This window comes from Oryzias latipes, chromosome 15 (assembly GCF_002234675.1).
Source record: "Oryzias latipes chromosome 15, ASM223467v1".
Classification (NCBI taxonomy): domain Eukaryota; kingdom Metazoa; phylum Chordata; class Actinopteri; order Beloniformes; family Adrianichthyidae; genus Oryzias; species Oryzias latipes.
Window position 1 is genome coordinate 5,451,583 of NC_019873.2, and position 17,749 is coordinate 5,469,331.

Consider the following 17,749-nt stretch of genomic DNA (forward strand, 5'->3'; position numbering starts at 1 on the left):
CGCCAAGTGCTTTGACAGATGACACTCCAGCTCAAAGGTCAGCTCTTCTTTGTGCGCATCAACAACCATGTGTCTCGTCAGAGTGTCCTTGAACAAGAACCGCTGAGGCGCTGGGATGGGAACGAGAAAGAGCGAGACAGACAGTCCCCCAGCTGACCCAGATTAGTTTAGCTCTATTGAGGAGGTAAGGGGCAGAACTCGAGGTCTTACACCATGCTGCTGGGCTTTCATCCACACCCACCACCCATTTATCCAGTAAGTGACGCCCACTGTTTACATTCAGATTAGCCCATGGAGACCTCACAGGCCGAACGCTGCGTCTTAAAGGCAGGTCATGATCTGATCATCTGGAGGCCATTAATGGCTTTAAACTTTTAAAGCTCCTTTAGGACGAGATCAGAGCTCCAGATTGCAACCATTTAGTAGAATTTAGCAACTTTCTGATGCAGGGCAGCTTTAGAAAAAGACCTTCATTTGTTTCCATGGTACAGCGCAGGGGAGAAGAGATTTGATGGGAGAAATAGGAGCTGAAAAGAGTCAGCGTCAAAACAACAAGAGAGAATATTCACACCATCTGGAAACCTCACTTTCACAGACTCAATTCCTTTTTCCAAAACCCCCAGTCTGAAGCCTCCTCTAAACTTTGGCTATTTTCATTCGAAGTAAAAAGATTTATATTTCATAAAATCTCATTTTTAAGAAAAAAAAGTGTACTTTTGTACATAGTCCTGATATTTGCAGGGTAAAAATAGTTCCAAATGTGGTCAAATCTACTCAATTTTACTCAAAGTTGCATTTTTGCCGTGCAAACAGGAAAAAGTGAGAAAGTAGAGTTTACTTTAATGAACCAAATAAATCTACTTATACATCAACTCTGGTCATTATTTCTGATCAAAGTAGAAACCAACAAAGGATTTTGTGCAGAAATGGGAAACCGTACTGTCCAGATGAAGGCTGCATTTAGAATACATACAAAAAAATGTAATCTTATAATATAAACCCACCACAAAGTAACAGGGTTTAAAGGTAAAGTTTGCCATAAGTTTCTGAAACATTTAAAGACAAAAAAAATTACTGCAATGAAAACCTTTTCAGATTAATACAGTAAAGATATTTTATAATTGTTTAGAATAAATCAAACGTGCGTAAAAGAAGAAACTGAAGCAAATGAAGCAACATTCCTGAGTCAGTGAGCGGCTCTCCATGAAAAAAAAATTCCAAAATCCACGGGGCTTCAGAAAGCTGAATTCTGAGTTCAAAACAGGTCGGGATGTGGATTTTTGACGAAATGACCTGTAATTTTTTATTAAATACCCCCAAAAATTGTGTTGTTTTTTTTTTTTAACATGTTCTGGCACTTAATACTTAAAATTAAGCCTAAAATAGCATTTCTGAGTATTTTATTATCCAAATCGTTGTGAATCAGGAGCAGATGAAAAAATGCAGTTTGACGCAGAGAATATGCAGGGTGGGCCACAAACTTCCTGCTTCAAGGTCTTAGCAATGGTGCCAACACTCCCGCTCACAACTCAGAGGTGAATTTCTAATGAACTTCTGCCACTCTGCAGAAACTATGTCCATAAAACAACACAGTTTATTATTTTTGTTTCTTTTCATAATTTCATAATTAAAATAGCACAAGGAACACTTTTCGAATAGATCAAAAGGTGATTGGATTGGGACTTTTGGGATATTTACAATGACAGACAGGTGATTCTAAGCTGAGTGAAGAAAGCTGATTGGTTGTTTTCAGGCCATTACACTGAGCACAAATGTGTAATGACCCCAGCTAGCACGGTAAATCACACGTCACAGTCCTCACCCTCAACCCACTGACACACACCATCAAGTCAGGTAGACACCAGAGAACACAAGGGTCATTGTGCTCAAACATCCTCCTCTGCAAAGCGATCCCTCTGCTGGCTCCCTCCCCATTCTCTCCTTTCCAAAGCAGCGCTTGGACACGCTGAGTGCTTGACAATGAGCCCCCTCTTCCAAACCCACATTTTGAAGCCAGGTCCCCCCCCCTCAACCCGCTAGCCCTCCCCACATGCACGTTCTGTCTCCAGGTCGACACAGAGAGATCTTTGTTGTTCTGAGCTGCAATCTCATACCTCTCCGAGTCTGCTGTTCTCAAAAGCCTCCGAAGCCAAAACTCTCTTCAACCGATGGATGTGAGTTCAGGGGAAAGTGAGGCTAAAGCATCCTTCCTGGTTCTTACCCTCCAATAAACCTGGATTCTGAACCAGTTTGGCATTAAAAAAAATCATACATTTTTAGGTTTAAACAGTTCCGTATATTTATGAAGCCCCAACAATGTTTTTCACTTCTAATTTGTAAAACACTTCCACTTTGCTTGACACTAGCATTTCATTTACCAATACTAGTCCTTGTGGTTGTGTCAACAAAGTTAAATTATTGACAAAAATGAAAAAAAGGGAAAAAAATAAAATTAAGATTGAGTCAGAACTTGCTTTTTATATCCATATCATCTGGAGAATAGGAAGAAAAATGAAAATACTAAATTGTAAGGTTTTTTTTTCTATTTTTGAACAGTCCATGTCATTTATTGAATGTTTGTCCAACTGCAGTTTGGGAGATTTTCAGTGATGCCTTCAAAATAGACCATATTGTGGGATTGGAGTCAATCTACCACAATGGAACAGTTGTTGTGAGCCAATGTCTTCAACCTGAGTCCTCAATAAAGAAATCAGGAGTTCTGCTGAATCCTTCAGGAAATCACAGGAAGCGAATCATTTCTGTGTGCTGTTGGAAATCATCTCAAAGCAACAGAAAAGCTCCTTCACCCCTTCAAGCTGCACAAGAAAAATACACTATTCGCAACATAAGTAGAAAATGGAAATCCTCACAAATGAAAGATTTTTCTCAGCCTCAAAATGTCAGAGCAATACGTTTTCTTTGATATATTTCTTTTCATGTGTGGAGTCAAACCAGGTGACATTCAGCTTATTGCTCTAAACAGCTCGGCTGGCTGAACAAAACAGCCACACAGTTTCTAATATGAGAAGGTCAAAAGTCGCCTGGACAAGCGTCGATCTGTTTACCTCTGCATGCTCTCTTTATAGAAAAGGAAACCATACTTTACTCTTTAGGCAGATCACCTGTGAGGATCTGATGGCGGCTGCATCCAGCTCTTCAATCTCCTCCACCACATGTGCACCTCATGCTTCATCTACCCTATTTTCTGCAATATAAGGCAATAGGCCGGCACAATAAATCGCAAATTTACCGTTATCGCGATATCAAGCTGTGCAATACGCATATTGCTATAGTCGGCAAAAATTTTGATAACTGCTTACCTTAAATGTGATAAAACAATCATATGGCAGCTTGAAGTATTTAACAAATCGAGTAGATCCATTCATGCCACAAGGATGGAGCCTTTTTATGTCCGATGTTCACTTCCTATGTAGACGAGGGTCATTTGGAGTGTAATCTAAGTTATGTTGACTCTTATTTAAATTAAACTGTTGCAGTGAAATTGAAATGATGGTTTTAGTTGTATTTGTTCATGTATCGCAAGTTATATCTACATCACAATATTGATTACTAATGCTGCCAATATCATGCATCCCCACAAGGCAAACTTAAACGTTTTTTAATTTAATTTAATTGACAATGCTCACTATATGCAGAGAGCTTTATATATGGATTCATTCTGCTGCAAAAAACCTTGGGTGTCATTGTGAAAACGCTAATGTGGCTAACATGTAGTTGTGTTGAACTGAGATTTTTTTACGTGTTACTAACAAGGTTGGGAGTCAGCGTAGTCACAGTACTGTTTGGTACCACTCTGTTTTTTTTAACATGATGCAAACGGGGGTTGGAGTTACAGGCATTGCGAATTCAAACACGGCCAACATGTAGCTGTGTTGAACTGTGTTTTTGTATGTGTTATTTGTTGCAAGATGGTAAAGTGACAGTACTGTTTGTTTTAGCGGAATCAGTTTTTTTTAATGTGTTGCAAACAAGGTTTTGTGTGTACGCTAACATAGCTAACGTGCTAACGTGGAATGGTGTGGGACTGTTTTCTTACGTGTTACTGAAAAGGTTGAGTTAGCATAGTCATAGTAACATTTGTTTTTAGTTGTATCAGTCTGTTTTTTTTATGTATTCCAATCAAAATTTAGAGTTATCGATATTGTGAATACCCTAATGCGGCTAACGCATAGTTTTATCGGACTGTGGGGTTTTTTTTATGCATTACTGAAAAGGTTGAGAGATCACAGCAATGTTTGTTTTAGCAGCAGGCTATCAGTCTTTTTTTTCATGTGTTGCAAACAAGATTGGGAGTTACAGTTATTGTGAGTCCGCTAACGTGTCGCAGTAGTGTCGAATTGTGTTTTTGTTCTGTGTTGTTACAAAGGCTGGGAGTTTGTGTAGTCACAGTAACGTTTTTTTTAGCAATACCAGCAAGGAAGGTTGGCAGTTCAGAGTGTTGTGAATACGCTAGAGCGGCTAAGACTTCTAACGTGTAGCGTGTTTCAGAAATCTTCTCGAGTTGATTGATTTAGCTTCTAGAGTTTGACTTATCTCTTGACTCTTTTTTTCTCACTTAATGTGTCTAATAGTTCGGTGTGCCTCATATATGACAAAAGTTGGAAAATAGACCATTCATTAGCAGTTCGCCTTACTATCCAGTGCGCCCTATAGTGAGGAAAATACGGTCAATCCAGCTGCAGACTTACATTGGCTGGATTCTCCAGACCGCTTCAACAAAATAACAAAAGAAGGCCTCAGCTCTGCAAACACGTAGCTGTGCGTGACCTTGCAAGTCCCACCTTTGGGTGAAATGGACTTGTGCAGACAGATTGCCCGGAAGGACTTTCATTTGCTCCTGTGACAAAGCTCAGGTGCATGGGAACGTGTGCACAAATGCACATCCAGCACTCTGACCTTGCATGGTCAGCTCTAACACGTGAAAATGTGTGCATGGGGCGACACTTGCTGTGACCTTGTTTGTTTAACCTTGCCACTAGAATATCAACAGTCTTGATTGGATTTGCTTTTGTAACATGACAGAAAGACGAATGACAAGTGTGATGTCACCATACTTTAAAGCTGGAAATGCATACGGATAAAAGTGGCTCAATGGAACTGGAATAAATCCAGATGGATTTTCTGAACTTCATGTAGGCCATTAAAACCACACGTGTTTGGAATCAAAGACTCCGAAGCAGAGTGAAAAAAAGGATAGACTCAATCTGAAACCAACATTCCTTAAAAAGCCAGTCCATGTTTGGTAAATGATGAAGTTGAATGCTCTATAACATTATTATCATGCTTTGGTGGGCAGAATCAACTTTGCTTTTAAGATTTCGGGATTAATATTTATATTACACACAGGGATTAGTGGCAGGATGAGGAAAAGTGACTGGGGGCCGGAGAATCTGCCCCCCTATATATATATATATATATATATATATATATATATATATATATATATATATATATATATATATATATATAAGTGCAGCAAAAATAATAATTAGCCAATCCTAGAGGATATATCTGTCATTTCACTGAAAAAGGTCAAAGCAGTCACAGCAGCAACTGAAACGTGGAGCGACGACAGGGAGGAGGAGAGATGAAGAGTGAACGGGAAAGGGAGTCGACTTAAAAGAAAAGTGAGAAAAATGAGAGGAGAAGGAACAAACACGTGTGAAAACTGAAAGCAGAAATGACAAGTCGTAAAATGTGAGGGTTTGCTCACAGAACATTTTTTTGTGTGTTTTTAGTGTCACAGTTGTGGGAGGCGAGAAAAAGAAAACCAGTGCAGAAAAGACCAAAATGGGCTTGTGGGATTCAGAAAGAAAAACAAAAAGAGGGTGAGGTGGGAGGGAGGTTATTATGGTTAAGAGGTCAAGCTTGCAGTGATGCTCTGTCTCTGACAAATGAAAACAGAAATGTCCACGCATGACTTGAGTACAGCAATGTCTGTTGACATCACATGTGGACTGCTTTTCTGTCTTTCTATGAACCAAGTGAGCCATCATTTGTCCACAAAGTGTTTGATGCGCTGCCAATAGACTCTGAGATCCCAGCTCGCCCTGAAAAATGACTTTCAGGAGGACCAATGAGCAAAGACAAGCATAATAATGCATTCTAATTTGCGTAGAAAACATGATCTCGAACATCAGAATGAGCTTTCAGCATTTACGTCCTGCTGTGGGGCAATGAATAAAAGTCTCTTGAATCTCTCCTCACCTGTTTATTTTTGGAGATTTGTATTGTGTTCCTCTACAGCACAGCGGGGACAGATGAGAGAAGGAGAGGAAGATGATGAAGGCGTTCTGAAGAGGACAGGAAAGGAAGGAGGAATTAGGAGAGAATGATGCAGAAGAAGAGGATGATGGGACAAGAGAGGGAGACAGGAGTGATGAGAAGTGCTAGATAAGTCTCAAAATGATCAAAGCTTTACTTTGACATCAAGTGCGAGTCTTGGCTGTATGCTGACTGGCTAATGGTAGAGATACACACACTCTTTGAAATATTGAGCCAAAGAATCTTCTATTTGAATCACACTGACATGCACTGCTTTTTTTAAATAACACTTTGCAACAAGATATGGATTGAATCAGATCATCTCAAAACATCTGCAGCTAAAACTAACCAATCACCTTTGGAGGAACATAATCCTCTGTGGGTTTCATGACCAGACAAAATGCTACAGCTCATAACCTCAAATATTTGTAAAGTAACTGATTAACCTCTCTCAAAAGAAGCAAATTTATTTTGCACGATAAACACCAAAAGTATTGAGAACAAAAACAAGCAACAGCCTCTTATGCTACGTTCGCATTGAGCTCAAAAACACGCACCCAAGCGACTACTTCCAATGAAAAGTTTATATAAAAGTGCGTAAATGTTTCCACATTCAAAACTCTCGCGTTTACGCATCTCTACGTGCAAACGGGTGCCGACTGAACGCACGTTAAAAGTTAAACCAGTTTATCTTTGACCAATCAGGGACTCGGATTGGGTAGTGACGTATGGGTAGTGTCCTTGAAAACACAGAAATGCTAACCGTTTATAAAAATTGACCGTGAAGGAAAAATTAATCATTTGAATTCTATGACACAAAGTCTTTCATGTATTGGAACAGAGCTGTGAAAGACAAAGCCTGGAGCGAGATTCTCAAGATTTGGACACCAAGCCTCTACCTTGTTGGTAGCGAACATGCGCTAGTATCAAGTAGCGATGGCCTGGTGTGAACACAGTCTGCTAAAAGCACATTGAAGATTGCCCGTTCAGTATGTTCATTCGACGCGCATCACATGCCTGTTGCGTCTGTAGCATCAGATTTGAATAGGCTGCGTACATATCCAAGACCAGCTCCAGAGCCAGTCCTGTAAACATGACATCAGATGGTACACTTTAGAACAGTTAGCTGCTCCCTCTGCCTTTGAAGTTCATGTTTATAGCGTTTCATTATGCAGTTTTTTTTACCTGTATGCTGTGTGCCGTGTCGCTCAGCTTCATTTCCTACTTTCTTGTTAGTCTAAGAGACAGCAGAACAGCAGTGGTGTGTAAGGCAATGATCGTATGACAATCCAGCTGAAGGTCACGGTGTTGCTGAGATGCCAAGATGCCACTTTTTGAGGAAACTCTATTGTCTCACGCTGGGTTCTTTTTTTTTGTATTTGGGGATGATCTCCTGTTGATCTACCAGGGACAGAAAAAGGTTCCAGTGTGGTCTAAGGTTGGGGAACTTGCAGCTTCTGTTTGCTTTTTTTCTGACTAGTTGAAGGACATGCAATAATCTTAGAGTGGTTTTGGTGAATAGTTTGGACTCTGCACATAGAATGAGATTCAGAATCAATCTCCTATATAGAGAAGATGGCTGCCACTCCGTGTTCAACAGTGTTAGGAAGGGTCCAGGCTCTCATAATTTGCTCCAGTTTCAGAACTTCCCTGATCCTCCTGTTTAGAATTCTGACATTAATTTGCATGGCTAAGACTGAAAACTCATTCTGGATTGATCGGAGACTTGACTTGGACTTAAACAAAGTGAATGATCATTATGTTCTTCCAAGTTTCTTCTATTGTTTTTTAGCACAGTTCAGTCAACATAGTGACTGCAGTCAGTTTTAACCCTTTAACACCAGCAATATCACCAGCTACACCTACATACTACATGCTCTTTGATATACCATGATTTATTGACCGTTCGTACTGGGTTTGCGCCATTATGCAACACTTTAGTTGATGTGCAATACATTACTAGCATAAAGTGTTGCATATCAGCACAAGGCGGTTTATCTCTGTTTTAGAATCTGTTTGAATTGCGTTAATTGCGTCAACAGTTGAAGAGTTGAATAGACAGTAGTCGAAAGAATGGCGCTGAAGCTAAAAGGGCTAGTAAGCATTAAAATGTTCATTTGAAGTTGGACCTTAACACTTGACTTGCTGGGAGTCATGTGACCCTTTGTGACAAAAACCTTCCAACATCAGTTTGGGCTAACCCACCCTCAAGTTCATGAGTGCACCTGACATCTGATCTGCAACAGTATCTTAAGTAAAGACGACTGTTAGTCAGGCATTTGAGAAGTCACTAAGCAAGACAAATCCATCCAAGCACTGAGCCTCCTGGGAAATATTACAAGATGTTCTGTTCTTAAATTGCTTACTTGTTAATGAGTGGACAACATCTTCTTGTCGAGAATGAAGATCACAATTGAATGTTCGAGACAGGACCAACAGTGACCGTAGGATGGTTACATCAGGGGTGGGGCATCAATGAATCATTTCCTGGTTCCCATCTAACCTCTACTGCCCAGACAGCATCAGATCTTCGGATGCACCTAACCTCAGCAACCGGTAGACTAGGACAAAAACATGGCACTGGTCCTGAAGCCTGGAGTTCCTAAGATTTACAACAACAAGACATGCAAACTTTTCAGGGAGTTTGTGAAAAAAATGTGCAATCCAAGTAAGAGTTCTTACAAACAAAATGTAGCTAAAAATGTTTTTTTTTTTATCACAGTTTTTCCCTCCAACCCTTAAACCAACTGTTAGGAGCCCCTGTGATCTACTGGGGAACCAGAAGCAGAGCTATGGAATCAACATTTAGAGTTGTGAATAAGATGGAACTTTGGACAAAGTACTTCTGAAGCTATTTTCATGGCATATTTAGCATCTGGTTTCAGCCAGAATTTCTGTCAGCACATTTTCTGGGAGGCTAATTCTATTTAGAGGCACCACACCTGTTTGGAGCAGATCTGTCTGTCACCGACATGCACACCAACACGCACAAAGACACTCCTCCTTTAGGGTCTCGGCTGGCTGTCCACAGAGTTCACCTTCACAAATTTGTTCCATCAGCAAAGTCAGCCTGCTTCAATTAACATAACCATGTTAATTATTGTAATCATCCTCACGTCACTGAAAGCACAACCCCAAAACTGTGTGTGCGCTGCAAGTTTAACAGAACTTGAGGCGGAGACAGATGGACGGACTGTTCTTTGTGAAGAAGACGCTGACATACGTTTGATAACTCTACAAGAGGCGTCCAAAACCGTCTCAGTGATCTGGAGAAGTAATGGAAAGAATAATGGAGACATTTAAAGACAAAACCAAGTTTGAGGTGAAAAAAAAAAAGAGTGAGAGGCTTTTCTTTGGTGGCTGGGAAGGAAAAATGGACCTGCAAGCGCACACACGCATGAGCACACTGTTAATTATTGTACTCAGTAATGAGAAGCAAGCGACTCATTAAATCTCTCCTTGACCCACGGACAGAATCCATATTTTCTTCTTTTTTTTATGTACTCTAGTGTTTCTCTTACAAGTCCTTCAAACATGAAGCCTTCTCAATTGTAGATTTGTATTTAATCTGGGGAAGCACAGAACCTCACACAACACAAAGACAAAACAAAATCTGTATCATACTACCTTTTAGGTTGAACTTCATCCCATCCTCATCTTCTTTTATAGTTTTCTGACTGAAAAATGTTGAAGAAATCCCCCAAAAATGAGTTAAACTTTTAATTTCTAACATGGACATGCATCATGAGACAAGGAGCCAGCTGAGTGCACCAAACAACTGTCACGGGAAACAAATTACTATATTTTCTGCTCTACAGGGCACACCAGATTATAAGGGTCTATTTATGAACTTACTGTATGTCATTGACCCTTGTGCTATCCTAGGCACTTTAACGTTGGGAGTTGGGTCATCTAGACCCACTAGACAGTGCTCTGAACCGTTTTTCTTCAATGATTTGTGATCTTCACTGGTGTCCATGGATTACATGAAATCTTTCCACCTTTATCCACTTTTGTCATGGTAGGGAGAACACGTCAATGTGAGGGTGGGGTCATCTAAAATAGCACAAGGGTTAATAAGACGCATTAAGTGAGACAAGAGTCAATGATAAGCCTGTCAATCGGTCAGACTATTAACAGCGTTCACAGTAGTTCCAGACCTCTTTGTAACACGCTACACGTTAGCCATGTAAGAAGCGTTAACCGTGTTAGCATTTTCACAACACCTGTAACTCCCAACCTTGTTTGCAAACGTAAAACAACAGACTGATATGCTAAAACAAACTACTGTGACTACGCTAACTTCCAACCTTGCTAATAATACATAAAAAAAAAAAACTGCACGACAACGCTACACATTAGCCTCGTTGCACACAATGCTTGTAACTCCCAACCTTGTTTGAAACATAGAAAAAAAAATCGATACCTGAAAGAAATATTATTATTATTAATACACTAACTCTCAACCTTGTTAGTAACACATACAAAAAAAAAAAAAAACACAGTCCGACACTGCTATTTGTTAGCCGCATTAGCATATTTACAACCTTTTTTGGTAAAATACACAGACTGACATTTTGACAGAGCCCTGTGTACCTCCTAAAATTACTTCGACATCAGTAAACACTCCAAATGAATCCATACATATAATAGGCTCCAGATAATAAGATGCACCGACATCAACTGAGACAAATGAAGGCGGTCTGCAGATTCTCTCATAGATTTACACTGACAACATGTGAAACCCTCGAGGAGGAGCACATACCTGCACACACATGCAGGTATGTGCTCTGTTGGGTGCACACATTGATCAAATATGTGGATTAATCAATGTAGCTGTCTGCACTGTATTCTGATCAATCGACGAATCGCTCATTTATCCTGCATTAGCATTGATTTAGACTTCACCATCATTGGACCTGCAGTGCAGCGTGTCCACCTGGCAGTAAATCCGCTGGTCCTCACATCTGGCCGCCATCCAGCTTCCTGTTCGCAACCTCGTGACTTCAGCAGAACTATTTTTTTCTGTCCTCCAAATAAAGATATTTTCCACTTTAGCGATTTCAGATTTGATTAATTTCCTGTCCTTTTCTTTGGCGGCAGAAAATGGTGGGAAAGAAAAAAGAAAACAGCAACTCGTGCACTGTAATTTGACAGAGCTGACTGGTAGAAAACAGGAGGACTAATCAGAACCACATGAGCGCAGGAAAAAGAAAACATACGACTGCATGCTTGAGGCCAAGGAAGCGGACTCTGTCAACAACACTCAACCACCTGTCTCAACTCGAGTGCAAAAAATACCCAGAAAATTGTTTCCTCACCCTCAGTAAATAAAGACCAACCAGCTACTGCTTTCAGGAGGAAAGTAACAGGATTAAAGGTCAGAAACACTAATTACTGACTGTCATTTAATCTGTTCAGGCAGAAGATTAGAGTTATAATCCCATAGCTCCCCCATAGCAACTCAGCAGTCAGTGTAAACATCGACATGGCATCAATTCAAAACTGATAGAGATGGAGATAAAAAGTATTCAGTGGGACGTTGATGTTAGTCTGGTTTGTATCGAATCTGTCGGCGAGACAGCGAGGAAACGAAACAAAGAACCACCAAGGCAGAACTCAATTTCCCCTAAGACCCCCCCCCCCCCCCCCCCCATCTCATTGGGAGGTAATATGAAGGTAACAGAAACCAGCCAGGGTGCTTATCCAGGCAGGCAAAACGTGTGTGTTTGGGAGTTTGGGGTGCGCTTGTGTGTGTGTGTGTGTGTGTGTGTGTGTGTGTGTGTGTGTGTGTGTGTGTGTGTGCGTAGGGGGGCAGCTAGAGCAGAGCGACGGCTGCTGCAGCCCAACAGCTCCCTCTGTCGTCCCCCTGAAGAGCCTGGCGTTCGCCCCTGTCTTCATCCGAGCCTCTTCTTGTTTGTCGCTTGTTTACAGCGTTCCGACATGCGAGCACGAGCAGCTGCTGCCTGATTCAATACAAACACCACCATTACAGTCTAATAAAATCATCTGTCAGTCTTGATGCCTCAGAGACTTTGAACTATCCTTTTTTTTTTTTTAAATATTGATCACTTTTAGGATGTAGAAAAGAAAAAATTAAAGCAACCTGGGCTCTGAATTGTTTCATTGAAGACCCCCATACGGAGCATTTGATGGAAGGTTAGGCTGGAAAGAGAAAAGTCAACTTTTTCCCCCCAAACAGTTTAAAGACACTAAAATACAGTGAAAAAAGTTCCTCAGAGGTAAAGTTCAAAACCCCCAGAGACCCTTTTTGTCAGCATGAACCTGCATGCTGCAGTTTTTGAGGCGTGCACAGATTTATGTGCACGTCGGCGTGTTTGTTCATGAATTAAGTCTTGACAGAGCTCCCGTGAAAGCCAAGAACTCAGACGACATTTCTGTGTCGGTTTCCTGCGAGAATGGGAAACCTCACTTTCATCTGTCATCCGAGCCGCGTTTCTGTGAACGCCTCACCCAAACTTTCGGGCTTCTGCTGCCTTTAAAGCACCTTTTCACAGACGAAAAGCCAGCTCTCTTGCAGGAACTGCTCATTCCTTAGATAATAAGTGAAGACGGACTGAGACAGCGTGGCTCTCATAAGAGAATGAGACAAAGTAGGCTGCTGATGGAAGTCACGCTGGCCTCCTCTCCTCCTCACAGACTGATAGGAGTCACGCTCTTGTTCCTCTGATCTTCTGACCTGCTAGTTTCCTCACAACCACAAGCCCTATCCTCATCAGCTCAGCATCTCTGGGAATTTTAAGAAGTTAATCTGGAAGTTGGGCAAACAGTTTTAGGTTCTGTCATGACGATAACTAAAATCCTGGACTCTTCGAAAGACATTACGCTGAATGAAACAGAAACCTCCAAAATGTTGAATATGTTGTGTGAACAAGGAAAAACTCACAAAGACATTTCTTTTACTGAGTTTTTTTTTCTTTCTGAACTGCTGCAGTTTTTCTGTTTTCGTTTTTTTCATGTATTTTGGTTATTTTTTCAGTTCACTGCAAGGAGCAGCTCAGCAAAGCAGCCAGGCCGAGATGGTGAGACCCCCCCCCCCTCCCGTGTAGAATATAATACAACAGCAGCAAATGATTTTCTCAATGGCTCCCACAAGACCTGAGAGGGGGAGGGAAGAGAAAAAGAAAAGGCAGAGGTAAACGCAAACGGAGAGACAAGTAAAGGAGGAGAGGGGGACAGGGAGCTGGAGAGGTGTGTGTGTGTGTGTGTGTGTGTGTGTGTGTGTGTGTGTGTGTGTGTGGGTGTGTGTGTGTGTGTGTGTGTGTGTGTGTGGAGGGGGGGGGGGGGTATTGCCTGCTTGACAGCAGAAATCTTCAGCTGTGCCATGAATACCAAAGAGGATGAAAAGCTGCAGATGCTCCGCCCTCCCATCCAAACATCCTCCAAAGGCTCTCCAAGCCGGGACTGGAGCGCAGCTTTACGCAGGTGAAAAGCGCACGCAGAGCGCGCTCGGACGCGCGGCTTTTGGTTTTTGTTTTGTTTTGTTTTTTGGAATTCGCGTCCCAGAACTCAACAAATTAGAGCCATCCGCTAGATAAAATCTATTTAGTGCAAAAATAGAGAAATAAAAGAAGTGCCCCACCGGGCCTGTGCGTGGGAAAAGTTGTGCGCCTCCGTCACGCGGAGTCTCAGGGAGACTGAGGGGTTTTTCTGTGCGCGGCCGCTCAGGTGCGCTGAGACGCACGCGAGCGCAAACACACAGACAAACTCGCGGGGGAAAAAAGCGCGTGTTTAGAGAAATTCTACCCAAATAAATAAATAAATGTAACGGACCAGAGAGGCAAAGAGTATGCATGTTAACAGCCAGGATGCGCAACTAAGGATCAACAGCATTACTGCGCAAAATACAAGAACTGCGATTTGGATGAAATCCATTTCACTCTCGCAAGTGAGTATGCGAACGTTTTCTCCAGGAGCAAGGGTTGCGTCAGAGAACCAGGAGCTCCTGCAGCATCCCGGGAGCCCAAACGTCTCAGTTACCCCTCATGTCGCTTTTGCAGCCAAACACAGACATTCCCGGAGCCCGTGTTTAAATGTATGGGTCCTCAAACTCATCTTACCTGGAAAGTGAGGATCCTTGCGCAGCCCGTCTCCACCAAAGAAATGTCTCCAAGTCGCTGGAAAACGGTCACTTCTCTGAAGTTGCGCTCTTGATGCCCAACACATCCACTCCATAAAAAGCCCGATGCTTCGATGCAAATCAGAAAACAGTTTTCTGCTCGTGCGCTTGGAGGGAAATGGATGAAAATCACAGCTGTCCACCTGGAGCGCAAAAGGGGGGAAAACCCCAAAACACAAACCAAAAAAAAAAAAAAAAAAAAAAAGAATGTGCACCCCCTGCGACTGGATACGGTCTCCAAGTAGGGGTGATGGCGGGGGACAGAGATGGTGGTGATGAGGAGGAAGAGGTGGGTGCTGGAGCAGAAAAAGAGCAGGAATTCACCGTAGCATCCCTTCTGCTGGAGTTGTGCAGCCGGCGCCGTTTCTCCGTCCTCCCTCTCTGAGCCTCTGAAGCGTTGTGAGGGGATCGGAGCGGGTGCGCAGCGGCGGCGGCGGTAAGGGAGGGGGGCGGGGGAGGGTGGGAGGGGGGCAGACAGGAACGTCGCTGCCGATGGAGGGCGTCGGAAACGAGATCCCTCTCCTTGCGCGCTCTTCTCAGATCTGAGCTCCTTCTGTTTAATCTTCTGTTACTGTAATGTTCAGCGTGTAAAATGAGCTGTCTGTGACCAATCAAAACACAGGAGATGATTTTTTTAAAACTATATTTGTGATTTAAAACAAACAAAAACATTTATGGGAAATATCTACTCTGGGGCAGATTCTCTCTGTCTCTCTCTCTCTCTTCTTCCCTCCCGATCAAATCTTCCGTGAGATGCTGCATCACAGGAAGGTAAATGGATGCAACAGTTGTTCTTTTCCGATTGGCTGAGCGCAGCTTCCAAGAGCATATGCGGGGTTACAAATCCAGCCAATCAGAGAAGAGAACAGGAGTCAGGGGGCGGAATAGAGGCCAAAAAAAAAAAACTTTCATCTCTGAGATGCTATTGGTTTAATGTTCAGTTATACATCCAAGTTGGCATCAGAGAGTTGGTATCAGTGTGTGAACGTGTGTGTGCGCGTGTGGGAATGGTAGAAAAGTGCTACATTTCCCATAAATCATCTGAAAAGGTGCTATACATTCTAAAATAGTGTTTCCTTGTCTTGTATGTCAACAACACACCAACTTCTCAAAAATAACGGTTCAAAGTATTTGTCATTTGCAACATGGAGGGCAAGTTCTCAGTGCTCCTACTCTACTGTCTACAGCCTTCACAGAAACAAATACACCAAAAAAACAAAAAAAAGAATACAGTATGAAAACAGTAGAATAAGAAAGTAGAATTATAGAAGAAATGCAATAAGTAAACAGTAAAATTAATATTCCCAAACAGAATGTAAAGGAAGTAGACATTTTGGACAAATTTACAATCAAAGCAAACTTTTATCCCAAACCTTTTTATGGTTCTGTAATTTATATTTGTGCATGTGAAGGAATTAAAAAAACTGACTGCAGTAAAAAGAGAACTTTCATTTAAAACTAAAGAGGTAAAAAAATGTGTAGGTTTTCAAATGTTCATTCTTTATAAAAAAGCATTTTGTTCAAGAAAAAAAAGAAGTCTGAATAAATGATAATCTTTACACTTTAATGCAGTTTTTCCTGCCTCTTTTGACCCCTTAAATACACTTATAACTCCTCATATCAAAACTAGAGAAAACAATGGTGTTCAGGAGGGATGCTGCCTCATGTAGCATGAATGCAATGAAATCCTATTCAGGAAAACAAGTGTAGAATTAAAAACAAAAAGAGCAATAAAAGCTGGTGAAGTGAAACTGGTTCTCATGATACCAAGCTGTTTACCACTTTAATCTGATCGATTTAGCAAGTACATCTAACTAATTCACTGTTGATAACATTCAGACGTTGGAAATCATTTTTAAGAGCTACAATAAAAAATAATCAAAAAAGGTTCAAAGAAACTTTCAAAAAGGACCAGGCAACTAAAAGGAAAGCAACAAGAAAAGGTACTGATCAGAATTCTAAATGTTTGCATTCAAAACACAAAGGACCAGGGGCAAAACAGCAGATTGGAAGGTCATCACAAATGAAAGGATTTATAATATGATTTTTCTAACTGTTTTATTGTTTTTTATTGTTGCAATTCTTGAAGAAGCTTGCATTGAGGATTTCTCCACTTTTGTCAGTAATGATACTATTATTGACTCAAAACTTGGGGGGGCAAGTGTGGGGCTAAGCTTTTTGCAAGGAGGCCAGCTGCCCCCCCCCCCCCCCCCGTTTCCCTGTAGCTCAAATGGACCAGAAATGAAACAAATAGCCTAAAATAACTTCCAAAAGCTGACTTAGTAAAGGGTTCTCCTGTTTTCACCATGTGGAATGTTTATGTCATTTTCTGCCATTTTTCTATCTGTCTCATGTTTTTTTCCATGCAGGACAGAGTGTTCAAACCGGCGACTTACTCGGCTTCCCACAGACGTGCACCTTGGAACACGAAGGAAACCTGCAGCAGAGGAAGACAGTTGCGTTATGACAACTAGCACAACGATGAAAGCGAGCAGCTCAGAGATGATTGTGATGGATGGTGACTCCAACTCTGACTACACCAAGTGATCTCAAGCACTTTATTCCTTTGGTTAAAGCTGTCACAGAGTCTGTTAGCCTGACAGACTTAGGCTTTACTGGGTATTTAATATGACAAAGGACAGAGCAGGAGAGGCTTGGAAATGGCTTTTCTTCAACTGACTGACATAGCAGTTTTAAAGAAAAATCTAAAACTAAAGCTGAAGCTGTGGCATTTTTCTGATGATGCAGTACTTATATAAAGAAAACATGATTTAAATGCCATTTCTGAGTATTTATTTATTCATATTGTTATGAATTAAGAAGAGACAAAAAATGCTGTTACAAAATGTTTGTATTTGTGACGTGGCAAATACCCAAGGTGACAGTCTCCCTGCTCTGCTCCATTCTGATCATCCTCTTGCAGACAAGTAGATCCATGAACGTCTTTGTTTTCCTCGTCTGAGCTGGAATCTGGATCTAGATTGTATTGCTGGATAGCTCTGATGTTGCTCACCCTTTTTGTTAGGTTGGGGTTGTGAGGGGCCATAAGCTAGCGGGAAAGTGTGTCAACAGATGGGTGACGGGAAGTGGAGAAGGGCTTGTGTCAACAGTCCCACCAACAACTTAGAGGTGAATTTATTTTTTTATTTTTTACTTGTTCTGTCATCAGCTGGGCAAACAGATGCAAGCTGAAGGCCTCTTGTGTTGGATATATTTTACTTTTACAACAGGGGTTATGAATCTACTGACAAACCAGAGGTATGTCTGAATAAACCCCTTTTGTAATCGAGACCAAACTTTATTCATTTTAATCATGCTTGAAAA

General features: G+C 41.5%; 1 protein-coding gene across 1 annotated transcript in view; it reads right to left on the reverse strand.

Moving 5' to 3' along the window:
- Nucleotides 1-14,834, reverse strand: part of cdh11 (cadherin 11) — a 111,195-nt gene extending 96,361 nt beyond the window's left edge. Inside the window, exon 1 of the mRNA XM_023962938.1 lies at nt 14,367-14,834. The gene's annotated coding sequence lies outside the window, so the exon portion shown is untranslated. The remainder of the gene's footprint in view (nt 1-14,366) is intronic.
- Nucleotides 14,835-17,749: the final 2,915 nt, after the last annotated feature.